This window comes from Bubalus bubalis, chromosome 5 (genome assembly GCF_019923935.1).
Source record: "Bubalus bubalis isolate 160015118507 breed Murrah chromosome 5, NDDB_SH_1, whole genome shotgun sequence".
NCBI lineage: Eukaryota > Metazoa > Chordata > Mammalia > Artiodactyla > Bovidae > Bubalus > Bubalus bubalis.
In genome coordinates this window covers 36,718,221-36,737,566 of record NC_059161.1, presented here as the reverse complement: position 1 = coordinate 36,737,566, position 19,346 = coordinate 36,718,221, and the positions used below count along the sequence as shown (strand labels likewise).

Genomic DNA, 19,346 nt, shown 5'->3' with positions numbered 1-19,346 from the left:
TGTCATTTGAAAACAAAACTTTGATTCACTGCTTTCATTTAATATTAGTCATATCACTTACTTGATTTTGAATTTCAGCTAGCTGTAAAGTTGGGGTAACTAGGTTTATCCAAGGAAAGTATTGATTAACAGAAAATGCACAGTATTGGGGTGACAGTACATCCTGAGGAAGGGCAGGAGTTCAGGCTGCTCGGGGGCCTCTTCTCAACCACAAGCCCTGGCCCCCTCCCTCTTCCTGTTGCAGTGAGTTCACTGATGACCCCAGGGACATATGAGTGTCCTGCGGCTGCTGTAACGAATGACCACAAACTGGATGGCTTAAAACAACAGCAATATATTCTCTCACAGTCCCGGGGGCATTTCTGGATGTCTGAGGTCTGCTCTGAGCATGGGCACTCAGCTAAGTGGACCACCCCCAGCCCCCCACCCACTACCTCTGACCCGTCTGGGTCAGTGCACCTGCCCGGGCTGACTGACTGGTTCCTTTGGGCTGCAGCATTCCTGGTTTCAGGCACCAAACTAACAAACTTCTGAAGAGTCCAAATCACCGTTAACTTGCCGATTAGGTGCGCTCAGAGGATCTAACGTGTAAACAATTCCTTACACTTAAAGTTCTTGAAACACTTTCTCATCTCCTGCATCACCTGTGTCGTGCCTCCTCATGTACAGCCAATGCACCTGCAGCCCAGCCTGGTCGTTAACAAGTGGAGCATGCAAACTCTGACTCTGAGAGCAGGCTGAGGGTGCTGATGGATGATGCTTGGGGTGGACGGGGGAGCCTACAGCCAGGGCAGGTACCATGCCTCCCCCAGGAGAGGAGGGCTGGCTAAGACTTGAAGGACATGTAAAGTCATTTGCTGAAGCTGGAAAGAGGGTGCCCAAGACAGAGAGGCTGGCCAGCAAGGCATGGAGGCAGGAGAGCCTGCAGAAGGGTGAGCAGAAGGTTCTGGTGTGTAATCTCAGGGAACGCTCACCCTTCCCTGCCACCAAGACCCAGTCTCCTTGAGAGAGCTGGTTTGTGGCTGAAATTTACAAATTAGAGCTTCATTCTTTTGGCTTAAGCCAAACAGCAAATTTATTCTATACTCAGATGCAAAATCCCCTGAATGGGCTGAGTTTCCTGCCCAGCCAGCCAGTTTGCCTCTCAGCATGTCTGATTCTTTTAACGACAGGGTTATTAGCTCAGTGGTCAGGGATCAGGCATAGTTTGGGGGCGTAGGTGAAAAGTGAGCCATTAATATGTGGGGACAAGAGCAGAGTGGATGGACTGGGGTCCACAAACATCCCTCCTTTATAATTCCTATTTGGCCAGCCTTGACCTAATCCTTGGCTTCCCTAGTGGCTCAAAGAGTAAAGAATCTGCCTGTAATGTGGGAGACCTGGATTTGATCCCTGGGTTGGGAAGATCCCCTGGAGGAGGACATGGCAACCCACTCCAGTATTCTTGCCTGGAGAAGCCCCATGGACAGAGGAACCTGGCAGGCTACAGTCCATCAGGTCACAAAGAGTCAGACACAACTGAGTGGCTAAGTACAGCACAGCACAGAGCTAACCCTGGGTTGGGAAGATCCCCTGGAATAGGAAATGGAAACTCACTCCAGTATTCCTGTCTGGGACATCCCGTGGACAGAGGAGCCTGTCCATGGGGTTGCAAAGAGTCGGACACACTGGGCAAACACAGGTGGTGTGGTGGGTGAGCTGTCTGACCATGTTGGTTCACTGAGTTCTCCTGCCCGGCCTCAGAAACAACCTCGATCCTGAGCTTTCTCTCTGGGCGTGGGGGTGGGGGGCACGGAGTAGGTTCCTCCATTAATTTACTGCCCAGAGCAGTGAATTAATGTCTGCTTGGCTTCTGTATCTCTTCCACTCTCCCCACTGCGACCCAGACCCCCAGTTAACTTCCAGAGTCCAGATCCCAGACTGGGTCTTCAGGGAGCTGCTCCCTCCTTATGGAAACCAATAGGGCAGCATTGCTATAGCATCGGAGTGACTTTTCCTTTTAACCCACTGGGAATACTGGTGCTGTTTGCCTTCGCACCTGTATATTCTTTTTTTTTTAGTTTTTAAAATAATTTTATTATTGAGGTATAGTTGGTGTACAATATTATGTTAGTTTCTGATATACAATATAGTGATTCAGAATTCTTATATATTATACTCCATTTAAAGTTATTGTAAAATACTGATTATATTCCCTGTGCTGTATAATATATCTCTGTAACTTGTTTACATAGTAATTTGTAACTCTTAGTCCCCTCCCCCATCTTGCCCCCTCCCCCTTCTCCCCAATGTTAACCACTAGTTTATATCTATGAGTCTGCTTCTTTTTTGTTATATTCATTTGCTTATTTTTTAGATTCCACATGTAAATGATGACATACAATATTTGTCTTTCTCAGTCTGACTTCCTTCACCAAGCATAATACCCCCTAGGTCCATTTGTGTTGTTGCAAAATGGGAAAAATTGCATTCTTTCTTATGGCTGAGTAGTATTCCATTATATGTTTATACACCACATTTTCTTTATCTGTTCATCTGTTGATGGACTTTTGGGTTGCTTCCGCATCCTGGCTATTGCAAATGATGCTGCTAGGAACATTGGGGTGCATGTATTTTTTTGAATTAGTGTTTTTCGGTTTGGGGGTATATATACCCAGGAGTGGACTTGCTTGATCTTATGATAGTTCTATTTCTATCTCTTTTGAGGAAGCTTCATACTGTTTTCCATAATAGCTACCCCAGTTTGCATTCTCACCAACAGTGTGCAAGAGTTCCTTTTTCTCCACATCCTCGCCAATATTTGTTATCTGTAATCTTTTTGATAGCCATTCTGACAGGTATGAGGTGGTATCTCTTGCCTGGGGATTTGATTTGTATTTCTCTGATGATAGTGATGTGGGGCATCTTTTCATGTGCCTGTTGACCATCTGTGTGTCTTCAGAAAAGTTATCTATTCATGTCTTCTGCCCATTTTTAATTGTATGTGTTTTTTTAGCTAGATGAGCTATTTATATAGTTTGGCCATTAACTCCTTATTGGTTGTGTCAGTTGCAAATTTTCTCCCATTCAGTAGGCTGTCTTTTCATTTTGTCAGCGGCTTGCTGTGCGGGCGCTTTCACCCCAGAACTGGGGGTTGGAGAGGAGTGAGGGGCTGGGCGGCGCTGACAGCGCTGGTTTCGGGCTGGAAACCGATTGGACCTGGAAGAACCAGAGCTCGGGCTCCGTGGGTCTGAAGTGGGGTGCATGAAGGTCAAAATGGCATTTCAGGGAGTCTGGGCCTTGTTCCAGTTGCGAGCAGACTGGGTGAGGAGAGACACTGAGCCTAGAGGTGTGAGGGGGGCAGGGGTGGAATGGGGTGTGGGAGACACATTTTAACCGAGCACAGCTTTCCTCCGCATTGTGGACCTCGGGGTGAGCAATGGATCCAGAACCTCGTCTTGGATCCATTTGGTCTTTGGACTTGGATGGTCTTTCAGACCATCATGGTGACAGTCAACTGCTCAGGGAGTGTCGCAGGAGACGTGGGGTGTCGCGTCCTCAGCCTCCTTCCCACCCAGGCTGCTGGCCTGGCTGGGCCGTCTTTGTTCCCTGCAGTTGTCAGAAGAGAGCTGCCCTCCCTCACTGCCTCTGCCCTTTCTCTGTGGTCTTCTCAGAGTCTCGCCAGGGCAGCTCTCTGGGATCTGGCGCCCGGGGTCCAGAGTCCCTGCAAGACGGCCGTGCAGAGAGCCCTGAGCAGGCAAAGTGTGTTCCCACAAAAGAGGGCCTGGACACCAGATATTCAGCTCTCAGTCATCGTTTTTCATGTTCTTTTAAAATTATAAAATTAATAGTAATGCTCATAAAATGTCAAACAGTTCAGGAACTTCCCTGACGGGGTCCAGTGGTTAAGACTTCGCCTGCCAATGCAGGGGGCAGAGGTTTGACCCCTGGTCCGGGAGCTAAGATCCCACGTGCCTCCTGGCCAAAAACTGAAACACAGAAGTGTTAATTGTAACAGATTCAATAAAGAGTTTAAAAATGGTCCACCTCAAAATAATTTTTTAAAAAACTGTTTTAAAAAGAACAGTCAAGCAGTTCTGAGGTAGATGAAGTTAGTGGGTTGGGCCTCCCCACTCCCTGAAGGCGGCCACTGTCAGCCTGGGCTTGGTCCTTCACACCCACCCAGCCCTCAGGATGGTTTCCGTTGACTGTTGACTGAGCATCGCGGTAGAAAAACCTCCAGGAGTGTGATGAGCCTCTGTCTCTGCTGGACTCATATCCAGACCCTCGATTGTGGGGTCTGCAGCTCAGAACCAGGGTCACCCCCAGATGCCGGGTGATCAGCCCAGCTCCAGTCTCTGGGGGCTCACCAGGTGACTGGTAATTGCTACTCAGGTACTCCCAACCCTCAGCCTGTCTGCAGAGGCAGAGGATGGAGTCTGGCTGGACTCAGCTCAGGATGGGGGGCTCGAGCTTCTCAGCTCCCAGCTTCCCTCGGTCCCCTGCCTTCCTGTGAGGTCCCCATCCCTCTGCACCCTTGGACGTGTGGCTCCTGGGTGTCTCACTGGCCAGGAAGGTCAGGAACGCAGAAAGACTGCTTTAATGGGCAGGGCTCTTATTTATTTGGGCGTGACAAAGTATGTGAAAGGTCGTTGATGCCCGGGAAGCACCTGTCACCGGTGAGGTTGTGTGCTGTGACCATGAGGACTGCCACCACTCCCTCTCCATGGCTTCACTGGGAGGTCTCTGCAGCTGCACAGCAGGAGTCAGTTCTGAGGATGGGGACCCTTGGGCTGGGGCAGCCAGGCAGCTTGCTCAAGCTGGGGTCTGTACGTAGATCTGCCTGCAAAGATACTGACCCGTGATCACCTAGCCTGGCAGGTAGCAGGTGGCCCTCTGGGCTGAGGACATGTCCAGTGATTAAAGGTGACCATTTGTCCAGGACTTTTAAAGAAGAGAGGAAAGTCTTTTTTGTGGTATTAGAACTGTTTCCCAGTCCCAGCATTGTTGATATTTGGGGCAGTTCATTCTCTGCTGTGGGTCTGTCCTGTGCAGTGAGATGGCATCAGTTTGCCTGGCCTGTACCCACTCGTTACCAGTAGCATCTCCATCTCTGCTCGTGACCACCAAAAAGGTCTCCATACGTTGCCAGATGTCCCCCGGGGGACAGACTTGCCCCTACTGAGAGCCCCTGGACTCGAGAACTCGGATTGGGCTTCCAGTGATCACTGCCTTGGCATCATGAGCTGCTTCTCACTTGGGTGCAGTTTTCTTTGTTCCTTTTCCAAAAGGCTGACCTCATCGAGCTCATTTGTTTGTTTCGTTGACTCACCCAGCTCTAACCACAAGAGCCTTCCTACGTTGGGGGATCCCAAATGACTTATCATGGGACTCTGTACGTAAATCTAAAAGATTCTCGTCTGCTAAATTGGAGGCAGACACTTCTCTTTTAGCTCTGCTTCTGAAGCCCTTGCCTCCAGCATTCAAGGACACACGAGGCTCCTGCTGAAGATTTTACTGTGAGCACCCTTGCAGTTCAGTTTTCTGAAATCGCCAAGCATTTTTCTCCCATTCATTTGGGTCTTAGCCCAGTGACTAGCAGATGATCTAAGGGCCAGAGCGGTCTGGAGTTGGCCAGTGCTTGGGGGATTTTCTTAAGGCCTCTGACCTAGGACTGGCTGGGGAGGAGGAGCCGGGAGGGGGAGGATGAGGAGGAAGAAGGGGGAAGGAGAGACAGGTTCCAGGTGGATCCACCCACCCAGAGTGCACCCACTGCTGTGCATCAGGACCCTTGGGCAAGGCCTGGCCTTTTGGGGGCTCCTCTTGAGGCCCTGAGAAAGCTACTGCCTTTGAGGTGGGGCTGCACAAAGCTCAATGTAGCCCTGAGGACTGATGCAATCCTGAGGTCAGAGACCACGCCTTCTACCCACTTGGTGAGCGAGGCTGTAACCCCGAGAAAGAAGGCTGGGTTCTGACTGGTCCTCTCTTGGGCTCCTTTTCCTGCCTCACTGACTCCTTAGGGAAATCGGTTCTGGTTTCCAAGTGGGGGCTTTAGATCTTAACACCTGCCTTGCACTTGAAAACTCTAGTTATCGGAAGATCTCGTGTGCCCACAGCTCTCCTCTCCGGCATCGGTGCTTCTGTTCTGCTGTGGCTCCCCGAGGCTCGGCTCGATTGGCTACCTCTGAAGCACGCAACTGAACTTGAACAGCAGTTGGGATGCCCAGGCCCACCCCCCTGGCGCCACCTGTGGCCTCACATTCAGCCTGTGTGGAGAGCTCCATGCTTGCTATTGACTTGGGCTGGACTGGCCAGAGAACAGAAGGGACCAGAAGCTAGATCTGGCTGCCAAGGGCCCTTCATCCTGGATGGCAGGACGCTAGCCGGCTGTACCAGATGCCACCAGCCCCGCCAACATGTGCCCATCCACCCCCGGTTAGCACATGAAGCCAGGACCTCCTCTCTCAAACCAGACAGTCAGTACTCCAGGCGCCCAGGGATGCTTCCTGAAGGGCTGGGACCAAGAGGGGTGAGTGGGTCTGTGTGCACTCAGAGCGGAGTTTCAGGGGCACCCTTTATTCCCTGGGGCTGTTCTCCCTGCCCTTACCTGTGCTAGCTCTGAGTTTTCCGGATTCCAGCCTCTGTGGTAGCCAATCTGTCAGCGGCTGGCTGAAAGCTACTTTCCCAGAATAGCCACCCAGTGGAAAAGAGCAGCCCTGGAATTTGACCCTGACGATCCCCGCGAAGGTCTTGCCCAGGCTCCTGGTCCCACCTGGCTCCACCTCTACCCATCACCGGGGCACTGTTGGCGGGTGTGGGGGCTGGGTTTTTCTTCTCTCCTCCTCCCTTCTTCCTCTCCCCTTTTGTTTTTTTCTCCACCAGCTGTAGATTTAGGATCCAGGTGACTCAGAGGGATGTTCCAGTGCTTGAGAGGCTGGGCAGGTGGTGGGAGTAGGTCACACGGTGGAGGCAGAGAGGGGAGGGGACCCTGGGTGCCAGCACCTCTCTGCAGGTGAATGCACACCTAAGGCAGGGCCTGGGCACTGGCAGCGAGCCCAGGCCCAGAGGTGGAGGCGAGCCCGGCAGGTCGGACAGGTGGAGCGAGTCCAGTGGCTTCGGGGCCACAGCTGAGGGTCCCATCCCTGGTCCTCCCTCAGCCCACAAACCAGGTAATCCATCTTTTTATCTTTTCTGCTGGTTTAGTTCACTGTCAACTTCAGGCAACACTTATGACTTGGGGGAAAAGAAAGCCTTTGAGATTTTCAAGAGAAATCATGAGTTTCTTTGGAGAGTACTTGCCGTGTTTGTATGTGGGAAACTTGGCCTTGGCCTCATAAAAACACATCTAATTGTCTGGTCCTTGGTTCTGAAAAGCAGGTTTCTTACGGAGCCTAGATTGTTGTTGTTGCTGTTGTTCAGTCACTCAGTCATGTCTGACTCTTTGCAACCCCATGGACTATTCTGTCCATGAGATTTCCAGACCCAGGGATAGAATCCGTGGTGGATTATTTACCTCTGAGCCACCACAGGAGCCCTTAAATCCTCCTTATGGAAAAGGAAAACAGCCCACCTAACCACAACAAAGCCTTCCTTCCACAGGCTCCTCATTCACAGTTACAAAAAAAAAAATCTCTCGTTTCTGGACCTTGCCTTCCTGATTTGCCATTCAGCATCCAGGCTCCTTGGGCTTCCCAGGTGGCTCACAGGTAAAGAATCCGCCTGCCAATGCAGGATACGTGGGTTCAGTCCTTGGATTGGGAAGATCCCCTAGAGAAGGAAATGGCAACCCACTCCAGTATTCTTGCTTGGGAAATCCCGTGGACAGAGGAGCCTGGCGGGCTATAGTTCATGGGGTCACAAAGATTTGGACACAGTTACTGACTAAACAACAACAAGCGGATTTGGGCTGAGCTGCCTCACGCCGAGTCTCAGCTCAGAAGCATGAAGGGTGCTGGGCTCCTTCCAAAACTCAAACTTACATTACGGCCCTTGGGCAGAGTTTTATTTTGAAATTGTTTGAAGTTTCACATCACCTCTCCTGCTAAGGTGGACTAGACTTGTGAGAGCCAGTGTCCAGGTTTTCACCCACATTTTATTTAGCCCAGAAGTTGTCCCCTTAGTCTTTGAGGTGGGACGGGGGAGTGGTTCTGGCTTGAGGGCAGGCAGGGAAAAGCACAGATCTGAAGAACAAAGCCAGGACTCTCAGCCGGAAATGGGGACTGATTTTGTCCTGTACGGCATAAATTGAACTTATGCATTGCTTCCTCTCTGCGGTCCATGCCCTCCTCTATCTGCCAATATCCGGGAACATCACCCAGGTGCTCAGAGCAGATGCCACGTTTGTCTCAAATTGCCCTTGCACTTTGCAGGGAGAGGACACAGAAGCTGCTTCTGCTGCTGAAGCTTTTGTAACATAACATTTTTTGTTAAGTGGTTTGCCCTTTTTTTTTTTTTTTTTTTTTCATTTTTAATTCCAAGGTAATTTGTGGTGTTCAAATTGCTTAGATTATGGGATATATCGGTTAGGATTCCTTCTTCTGTAAGTAGGAGAAAACACTACTCAAAATAACAAATGATCAGAACATTAAAATTTTTATAAAACATAAGTGCAGAGATAGAGGAGTTTTGTGATGGGTTATGTATCCAGGACTCAACAAGGTCAAGGAGTTAAGACTTTGTCCCTATTTTTGCTCTGCCATCCTCCACATACTGACTTGTCTCCCACCAGCTCACCTCCTGCCTAACTCTTCCTGGGGTCTCTTATTGTAAGTGAGGAAACTTTTCCCAATGCCCCCTGTCCAGCCCCAGCCAATCAGTGGCAAGGAGGAGGGGGTTACTGTGATGGAATTCTTGAGGCCCATGTGACCAGGAGAGGAGGGTAGATAAACTGCATCAAATCAGAGTCTATGAGTAGGTGGAGAGAGGGTGTGAATTTGGGGCCATATTGCCACATCAAAAATTTACATTTATTCAGATCTGTGACTGATTTGGGGGCAGTAACTCTTGCTCCCAAAACACATGTATTTTTTTCAATACGCAGTTCTTAATGCAAGAGCAGTTTAGATAATCATGGTATCCACACTTAGCCTTTTACCTCCTAGGAGGCCCTCTTCCTTAAACATCTGGGCCAGTGGTTTTTAAGAGTTCGAGCTTTTCTCCTTTTAAAATTTATTTATTTATTTATTTATTTTTGACTGTGCTAGGTCTCTGTGGCTGCTTGGGCTCTTCTATAGCTGTGAGCAGGGGCTATTCTCTAGCTGCGGTGTGCGGACTTCTCATTGTGGTAGCTTCTCGTTGTGGGGCACAGGCTCTGGGGCACAGGCTCAGTAGTTGTGGTGTGCAGGCCTAGTTGCTCCAAGGCATGTGGAATCTTCCCTGACCAGGGATCAAACCTGTCTCCTGCATTGGCAGGGCGATTCTTAACCAGTGGACCACTAGGGAAATCCTTCCTCCCACTTTTGACATCACTTTGAAATGCAAGAGGACACTTATGGTTGGTATGAAATGTCTTGGATTCCTTGCAAAGCTTTGCAGAGGAGTGTGTGACGCAAAGCCGTGACTCTTTGAGTACCTTGCTTGTGCCACCAGGCCGGGCTCTTACAAAGCACTTGTTCCTATGGTTCAGAACTGCTCACAGTTATGATTTTGCACGTCTGTGATTTCCTCCCCATATCTCTCTCTCTTACCAGGAGTCTCCCAAGACCTAGGACATCCTCCCCATTGAGTCTTCAGCACCCATTGAAAGTAATATGTTATGGGTTCATGAAGGGGACATTCATGCTTTCTGAAAGATGCACTGTGGAATTAGGAAGGCTTCCTGAGTGAATTTCCACATCTCCGTGGATGGAGAACGGGTCCTGCTTTCCCAGGAATGGTGACATTCAAGAGCCTTGTTCTCAGAATCCACTTTTTCTTTAATGCTTAAAATTTAAGTGCTAGGAACTTAAAACGCCCCTGGTGAAGATGACTTCTGATTTTCTTGTATTCTGGTTCCCTGTATTTTCTTGTATTCCTGGTTCCTTGGGCCGGCAGCTCTAGCTCTATAGCAAGATGTATCGGGCTTGGGGCTCAAAAGGGCCCCTGTAAGAAGAGAAGGGCTTCCCAGGTGGCACTAGTGGCAAAGAACCCGCCTGCCAGTGCAGGAGACGTGGGTTTGATCCTGGGGTTGGGAAGATCCCCTGGAGGAGGGCATGGCAACCCACGCCAGTATTCTTGCCTGGAGAATCCCATGGACAGAGGAGCCTGGTGGGCTACAGTCCATAGGGGTCACAAACAGCAGGATACGACTGAAGCAACTTAGCACACACACAAGGAGAAGAGAAGTATCATCACAGCTCTGAGCGGAACTCCAGGCCTTTTAAACATCTTGTGTTAATGCAGCAGAAGCTCACCTGGCAAGTGGACCAAAGCGTTTCAGTAGAAAGGAAAGTACATTGAAAAAGTATGTTCACATGGGTCGTGACTTTCCAGTAAAGTCTGATTCCGTGAAAGACTGCTAACTTGGTGTGTTTTGTAGATTTCATGGAATGCAGTCAGATTTGAGGCACTGACTGATTATTCACGCTAGCCTCCTGTCTCTGATGGGAAAGATTGTTCCTCAGGTCCTGGCCTCCTCTCTCTGGAAGATTGTCCTCTCCATCTGAAAGCCCTGACTGATCAGCCGTGGCGCCTGGGGTGGGGACGGGAGGAGGGGAGTGAGGCAGCCTCCCTAGGTAGACCTCTTCATCAAAGTTGCTGCCTAGATTCAGAAAATGGGGTTCTGCATGGAAATCAGGGGGCGGGGCTGGCTTAGATACCCCCAGCCCCACATCTTGCTTTTTGGAGCCATCTTTCTTTTGGAGGGTTGCTGTCCTGAGCTGCTTGTAGGGTCTTAGTGCCCCCCCCACCAGGAATCGAACCCAGACCTGGACACTGAAATCTCTAAGTCCCAACTGCAGGACCACCATGGAAGTCATTGAGGCATCTTTTCTTCCAGACTGTTTCTGAGCCTGAGGGTGGGCTGGACCCGGATCTGACAGGCCCCTCGTCTCCATCCTTCCCACACCCTGTGACACCTGCTCTGGACCTGTGCCAGGGATGAAGACATGCCCTGTCCCCACGAAATGCACAGCCCTCCCACCCTCGGTAGTGGCAGAGCCACACTCGGGACTGCAGCCGGAGAGCGCCCACACTGGCCAGGCGTGCCGCTGCCCCTTGATCTGCATGTAGTCATCTTCACAGTGGGAAGCCTGCCTCTGCTTCCAGTTTCCAGGGTCCTCTGCCTGGGCTGGCCTAGGCTGGGAGTCAAGGGAAGGGGAGACTCAGACCCCTCTTGTTCCTGTGCTCACGGGAGGGTATGGTCGCTGCAGGAAGTGCCTTTGGCCCCTTCCCAGACCTGCTGGATCAGAAGCTCCACTGTAGGGCTGGGAATCTGCCCCTTTCCAAGCTCCCAGGCAACTCAGGAAAACCGATGCTTACACACAGGAAAACTGGTGCTCTAACCTGATGAAAGTGTTCTGCCAGGACTTACTTTTGGGGTAAAACTGGACATATTTGGGGCATTTTCCCACACTAAAAGATAACGCCTGACTTGCTTTTATTTTATTTTTTTTTAATCTTTATTTCTTTGGCTGCACTGGGTCTTAGTTGTGGCACGCAGGATCTTTGATCTTCACTGTAGCACGTGGCATCTTTGGTTGTGGCATGTGGGGTCTAATTCCCTGACCAGGGATCAAACCTGGGCCCCCTGCATTGGGAGCAGAGTCTTAGCCAGACCACCAGAAGTCCCCTGCCTTGCTTTGTTAGCATACAGACGTGTTCACCTGTTTGGGGGCAGAAGACTGAGGTAAGCAGTCATTCCATCAGCCCCACTGGACATTTTGTAGCCAAGAAGGGATAAGCCTGTGTGCCCTCCTCCTGCAGCATGTGTGTGGGACACCCTCCCAGGGGCTTTCTCTTCTCGGGCAGAGAGATTCCTCTGGCTGGGGAGCTGCCTTCCTCTGTACCCCCTTGCCTGGAACGCAGGTTTCTGGGATTTCCCTTGCTGGGGTAGAGAACTCCCGCTGCATGTCCCCCCACACACACCTTGGGTGGTCTGCATCCAAAGCCATGAGTCACGCAATCTTCAGGCTGCCTCTCTGTGATGGTCAGTTGGAGGCGTCTGCGTGAGCAGGCTGTGGGACCCAGGAACCCAGCCAGACACTAGGTGCTGCTGTGACGTTTTGCAGGTGGGTCGTCATCCACCATCAGCTGACTCTGATTGAAGATCATCCAGGAGAGTTGGTGGGCCTCATCTAGTCAGTTGAAGGCCTTAAGAATCCAGCTGGGACCCAAGAGGAAGAAATTCTGTGGTTGGATGGCAGTGTCTGCTCTGGCCCAGGAGTCTCCAGCTTGCTAGGCTGCCCTGCAGACTTCAGCCTGGCCTAACAGCCCCTGTGAGCACATGAGTCCACTCCTTGACATAAATCTTCATCCATATCTCCTTTGTCAGAACTCTGATGGATCCACTCCAGACCGTGCCTGGGATCTGGGAGCAGTCACTGCTGCTTTATTTTGTTGCTTGCTTTTTTTTTTTTTGGCTGCCCTGGGTCTTTGTTGCAGGACAAGGGCTTCTCTTATTGGAGCGTTTGGGCTTAGCTGCCCCCCAGGTCATGTGGGATCTTAGTTCCCTGCCCCCGTGAATCAAACCCACATCCCCTGGGTTGCAAGGTGGATTCTCAACCACTGGGCCACCAGGAAAGTCCCCATGAATTTTAAACTATTGTCATTTTCTAACTTCTCATCCAGGGAAGCGCTGGCTTATTTTTCCTCCTGATCAGTGTGGGTCATGGGCCAGCCCTGCTGGGGTCTTTGCAATCTCAGCTTTCTCCTCCATCCTCTTTCCTCCCCTCCCCATTTCTTTCTCTGCAGGTTTCAAGCAGAGGCAGGACAGGCCTGCCCCCTGTCATCGGCGGGGCCAGCTGTGAGTGTTTCTTTGGCAGTGTCTTAGCTGGTTGTTGTGAGTAATAATGCAGGAAGCAATCAGCAAGTATACTGCCCTAGAAGTGCTGCACGTTGTGGGCCCAGGAGGGAAGAAAGGGGCAAGACACTTGAACCATCATGGGATGCTGGGACAGGATGTCGGAGGCTTTGCCCTGCCATGGCAGCTGGTAAGGGCTGCTGGGGAAGCAAACTCTTGGGCCCCTGGAGCTGCCTGCTTATAACTGGTGGAGGAAAAAGGTGCACAGGCTGGGCCATGGATGGTTTCTGGCTAGGAGGAATTTGCACGTAGGAATGATAATCGCCAATGTTTATGGAGCACTTACTATGTATGAAGCCCTGCATCCTAGGGCTTATGTATTATCTCAGGAGCAAGAATCTGTTGTTACCCTGCCTTTCAGAGAAGAAACAGAAGTACCAAGAGCAAAAGTAACACAGGATGGGACTTCCTGGTGGTACAGTGGTTAGGGCTCTGTGATTCCACTGCAGGGGGCACAGGTTTAATCCCTGGCTGGGCAACTAAGATCCCACAAGCCACATAGTGTAGCTGAAAACAACAATAATAATAAATTTTAAAAGTAACAAAGGATGCAGTTGATAGAAAGGGGAGCCAAGCAATCTGGCTCAGAACTCTGTACTCCTAACTGCAGGCTCGTGTCATTAGAGATGGGCCTGGGATGGTGTCACTGACCTGTGGGGACCCCCTTTGCCGAGTGATTTGAATGTGAACACCCTCTACTCTCTCTCCCTCCCTGCATGAAGCAAATTTCAAATGCAATCATATGCTTCAGAGAAGGTACCTGTGTGAGCATTAGGAGATGTGTCTGCCTTGGGGAGAGTTTTTCTTTTCATCTGAAGCCAGGCCCAGGAAGTTGATGGGGAGGAGAATCTGGTGGTGTTTTCTGCACTAGTGTCTGATAAGAAGGGTTGCCCCAAGGGAGCTCAGCTGAGATGAGAGTGTGGTTCTCCGGGTCCCACCAGTTCCACCTACCGATGCCAGCTTTGGGTCCAGCGAGCTGTGAGGCCTGCCAGATTACCATGGCAACAGGAACTGGATCCAAGCCACCAAAGGATGGAGAGCCAAGACAGCAGTGGCTTTTCCAAGTCTTGGATCACCAGGCACACCCCATGGCCTCCAGCAAGCCCGGGATAACCCAACAGCAAGACAGGCCCTGTGTGTCCCCAGAGCCTGCCAAACCAGCTTGGGGTCCTTGCCTTCCTGCTGTTGCTATCTACTTGCTGACACTGAGTGGTGAGTTCCCCAGTTCACTGTCCCGCTGATTTTCCCCATTGTTCTCCCATATAGTGCTTATAGGAATTCACCTGAATCCCAGAGGCAAAGCCACATGCCAGTGGCTGACTCCTCTGACCCCAGTGACTAAAGTAAGACAAGCCTCCAGGGTCTATGAAGCGATGGATACTGTTGATGCAGTTGAGGACAGCACCTACTGTGACCGGCCCTCCTGCAACCTCTGCGTGTCGTCTGCTGCTCCCCCTCCAGCCACTGCCCAGGGCCCCTCCCCTGCTCATGCCCACCCAACTGGACCCCATCTCTTAGCTCTGTCTTGTCTTTCTTTGTGCTTCTAAACTCTGGAAGGGAGAGGAGACTATTTCCATTCTGACCACTTTGTAAGAGTCAGAAGGGCCTTAGAATGGTTTTCTGGGATTTGAAATTGAACCTTGGCCTTGACACACTCTGCCTGATAGCCCCTCCTCCAGGCTAAGCCAGTCCCCTTTCTCTGATTGCTGGAAAGCAAAGCAGGCAGCCAGATCTGTTCCCGTGGGAATGGTCCGGTCCTCCTCTGCTCAGCGGGCTGGCTTCAGAGAGGATCCCTTTGTCATGCACACTGCACTGGCCATGCCTGTGGCCGCCTGGCTGCAGTTCCTCTCTGCTCCCCAGAGCCTGTGTGGGCTGCAGCAGGGCCATTGCGTGCCTGGGATGCCGGCTGCAGTGACAGAGCCAGCCCAGAGCCCTCACGGGAGTTCTGACCGAGACAGCATTTGGGATCGATTATAAGCCAAAGTCTTTACATTTTTTCCCCCAGTTTTAGGCTGAAGTAAAGAATGCCTCTGCCTTCTCCAACCACCAACTGATTTGGGGGCTTGAACTTCTCAAATAAAGGGACCAGACTCCTCTGTCCATGGAATTCTCCAGCCAAGAGTACTGGACTGGGTTGCATTCCCTTCTCCAGGGGATCTTCCTGACCTAAGGATCGAACCAAGGTCTCCTGCGTTGCAGATGGATTCTTTACCATGTGAGCCACCAAGGAAGCCCAAAGGGACCACAGGTTTGGATTATGATTTAACTAGACTGTTAATTTGAGTTCAGGTAAAATCATTTGCAAAGTAGCCTTTTCCTGTCTAGCTTTGCTTTTAGTTATGCTGGCAAGGAGCATCCTTGGTGGCCCAGTGGTAATGAATCCGCCTGCAGTATAGGATACCTGGGTTTGATCCCTGGGTCGGGAAGATCCCCTGGAGAAGGGGATCAGGCAACCTACTCCAGTATTCTTGCCTGAAGAATTCCACGGACAGGGGAGCCTGGCGGGCTACAGTCCATGGGATCACAAAGAGTCAGTCTGACACGACTTAGCGACTAACACGTGCACAGTTATGTCAGCACAGAAACATGATCTGTTTCTCACATAGAGGTCACTTATCTGTGACCTGTCTCAGATAGAGGTCACCTGTAGACATCCCTGGATGATCATTCAGGAAACAAAGATCAGGTTGTCTCTGGTTCCATTTGGGTCTCGGATAAAACTGATGTCTTCATGGCAGTTGAATTTACTCCTGTAGTCTTTAGAACGGATGGATAGAATATTTCTGTCATCTTTATATCTGATGGTGACAGAAGACATGTACTTGGATATTCATCTAGTTCTTTATCTCCTCTCCTGTGGAGATGTGAGGGGGTGGTGTTGGCTTCACAGGAGTGAGTTTAAAATAGACTGGTAAAGAGGGCTACTTCCCTGTCTCTGTCTGTCTCTCTCACCCATACAAACATACCTGCGTGCACGCACACACACATGCATGCATGCACATTGGCCTTGAACTTGGGGAGTTCAGGGTCCTTAAGTTGAGCATGTCCGGCCCTGGGGCAGAGTGCACTTCTTTGGGAATGAATGGGCAAATCCTAGTTTGTAGCTGGTGGGTTGGAGAGAGGGACCAAGAACTTCATGACTGGACTTTAGTTTGGAGGCAGGTAGAGTTAAATGCAAGTTTTATGTTTTTGGGGAAAGTATCTGTTCTTCTTGACTGAGGCAAAGTAGAGGTTAAAACATATATTTGGTTAAAATGTATATGCAGGTGTTTCTCTGGTGGTCCAGTGGCTAAGACTCTGTGCTTCTAAGGCTGGAGGTGCAGGTTGGATCATGGTCAGGGAACTCGGATCCCGCGTGACATGAGGTGAGGCCAAAAAAACAAAAAACCAAAAAAATCACTTAAATATATATATGTCAGCCTATATATTTAATAAGTTCTGTGGATCAGTAATATCCATTTCCTAGTTTCAGTATTGTCCTACAGTTACTGAGAGAAACTGACTCAAAAGTACATAGGATGTCTCTGTTTTTTTGTTTTGTTTTGTTTTGTTTTTTGCAATTTTCTGTAAATCTATGGTTATTTCAAAATAAAAAGTTACAACATATATTTGACTAAATGCTGTGTGGTGTCCTCGATTGGATCCTGGAATAGAAGAAAGACATGAGTACAGAAACTGGTGAAACCCTAGAAAGATCTTTTAACATTTACCAATGTTAATTTCTAAGTTTTGATAATGGTTGTGTAAAATGTTAACATTTAGAGGAAACTGAGTGAAGAATATGAGGGAATTCTCTTTCCAACTTTTCTGTAAATCTAAAATTATTCCAAAAGTTAAAGTTTATTGAAAACAAAAACATGTGTGTATGTATACATATATATATGTATGTATGTATGCATGCACACATATGTATTACATTTATATTTAAACACATCCACAAAACCAGTGCCCTTAAAAACACACTTTCTTTAGGTGAAGCATCAGATGGTGCCTCTGAGGTGAGGCAATAATTAAGGGTCCTTTCAACAAATGAACTGCAAGGTCATTTTGTTCCCTAATTTGTCTGTATGACCACAGGGACCCTACACAGCTCTTAAAACCCAACAGGAACCTGAATTGTCCCCTCTCTGAATCATACGTTAGGGAAAGTTCATTGTAGTACAATCTCATTTTCCAGATCAGAAACTGAGGCCCAGATAAGAACTGATGTAATTTAAATTGAGATTTCCTGGAATATTTAAAACTAAATTTCTTACTTTTTCTGTCTGACCAGCCTGCACTTGAACATGTACAAAATAACTGTAGCCTTTATACATTTAAGGGAGGGGGGGCAGGTGGGAAGGAAATAATCTTTGCCACTCTTTTCTGGGGCTCTCTCCCCCCAGGATCAGTGGTTAAAATTGGTGGGTGTGGTGAGGAATCTGGTCAAAATGAAAGCTTTAATTCAGCACCTAGTCCATGCCCTACACCAGACAGGGTGCTAGTAGGGATGCCCAGGGACTAGGGGGCATTGGGGGAGTTTTGCTCCCCAGAGGCCTCTTATAGCAGCAGCTGCTGGATCCTTGGGAAAACCTCTCACCCCACTAGATGCAGTCAGGGGCTCCCCTGGTCAGTGTGAGTTGTGGGCTCAGGGTACAGATGAGATGCACTTGCAGTCTGCTGGTCCCAGTACACACATTCAAAGGGGGATCCTGCCACTCTGGCCCCCTGGATCCCCCAGCTCCCTGGTCCCATCCTGCCTAAGTGTGCCTGCCATCCTAGGAGCTGCCTTGTTTTCATTAGACATGAGTTCGCCAGAGCCCCATTTATTGTTTGAAACTCACAAATAAATGATATGCCTACACAGAGGAAGGAGGGGTTCCCTCGCTCTTCATCCCCTGCGTCTCTCTCTGGACATTACCTGGAGCCACTATGGACAAATCCATCCTTTGCTGGAACTGGAATTGCCAAAGTAAACAGCCAAATACATAGGTCCTTGGACTCTTTAACTAAGAGGTGCCCTGTGCCCCTTTGGTGTTTCTGTAGTAATTGCTCAGGCTGGTACCTCGTCACTCCATCCCCAGGATCCTGAGGCATCATTCCAGAACAGAGCATCAGGCCTTAGTCTAATTTCCATAATGCACAGAAATCACAGATTATCCTGTCTCTAAATGACAAACTTTAAGGATTGTCTTTTTCTATTTGAAGTCACTGCTAAAACATGGAATCCAAATAGGAGAGAAGAGATGAAACTATTAACTTTTAATATAGAAGCCATCTCCCCCAGGTCATGGTCTGGAAGCTTCCATGAGGCTCAGATCTGAAGGGGCAGGTGGCTGATTCTAGGTGCTGGTGACAAGTCAGTGGCTCCTGGTGAGGCTGCTGTGCCCTGGCCGCTGGCCTCGCTCCTCCCTTTGCTGTTCCCTAAGAGCCAAGGCGGCTTCAGGGGATGCAGTCTGTGCAGTCATCACAGGACCCTGTGCTTAGCAGGGCCTGCATCTGGGCTGTCACCAATGGAACTTGGTAACGACTTTGGAACAAGGACCTGCAATTTCACTGTGCACCTGGCCCATGAATTGTGTAGCCACTTTTGTCTAACACCTGCCATAAGCCTTCAGGCTGGAGGTCATGAGGGCTCTGTTGTCCCAGGTCAAACTCATGACCCGGTTTGGGATCAGGACTTGGTGACCACTTCCTGAGACAGCCTGGCACAGAGCAGGTGCTGCAGCAAAAGATGGTGACCGACCCACCCAGAGAGTCGGGGCGAGGGAGACTGGGTGGAACCAGAATTCTCCTTCTGGCTGAACCCAGGGCCTCTCAGGGGACACACACAAATACAGAACCTGGGTCTGGTGCTTGAGGCTGCCTCTGACAGCCATAAGAAACTGGTTCATCAGAACTCAGGAATGTTTCTTGTTTTGTGACTTGTTTCTGTTCGGGGGTTGTGTTACTCTGCTAGGGCTGCACTAACAAAGAACTACAGAAAATCTGTCTTCTCACAGTGGCAGAGGCTGGAAGTCCAAGATCAAGGTGTCGGCAGGGCTGGTCCCATCTGAGGCCTGTCTCCTTGGTTCATGGATGGCCCTCCTCTCCCTGTGTCCTCACATGATCTGTGCCTGTCTGTGACCACACCTCCCCTTTTTATGAGAACGCCAGTCTACTGGATTAGAACCCACCCTGATGACCTCTAACCTGATTACCTCATTAAAGAACCTATATCCAGGGACTTACCTGGTGGTCCAGTGGGGTCCCAAGTTCAGGGCCTAGTCAGGAAACTAGATCCCACATGTCACAACTAAGATCGAAGATGCTGGTGCCACAGCTAAGACCCAGTGCAGTCACAGTTAAATACTGGCGGCGGAGGTGGGGGGTGGAAACCCAGTCTCCAAAT

At 49.9% G+C, this 19,346-nt stretch overlaps 1 long non-coding RNA gene across 1 annotated transcript; it reads left to right on the top strand.

Annotated features, from left to right (window-relative positions):
• Nucleotides 1–1,552: 1,552 nt before the first annotated feature.
• LOC123333693 lies at nucleotides 1,553–16,582 on the top strand. Its single transcript, XR_006551142.2, has 2 exons — nucleotides 1,553–15,224; nucleotides 16,243–16,582. It is a non-coding gene; the product is annotated as an uncharacterized LOC123333693 (long non-coding RNA).
• The last annotated feature ends 2,764 nt before the right edge of the window (nucleotides 16,583–19,346 follow it).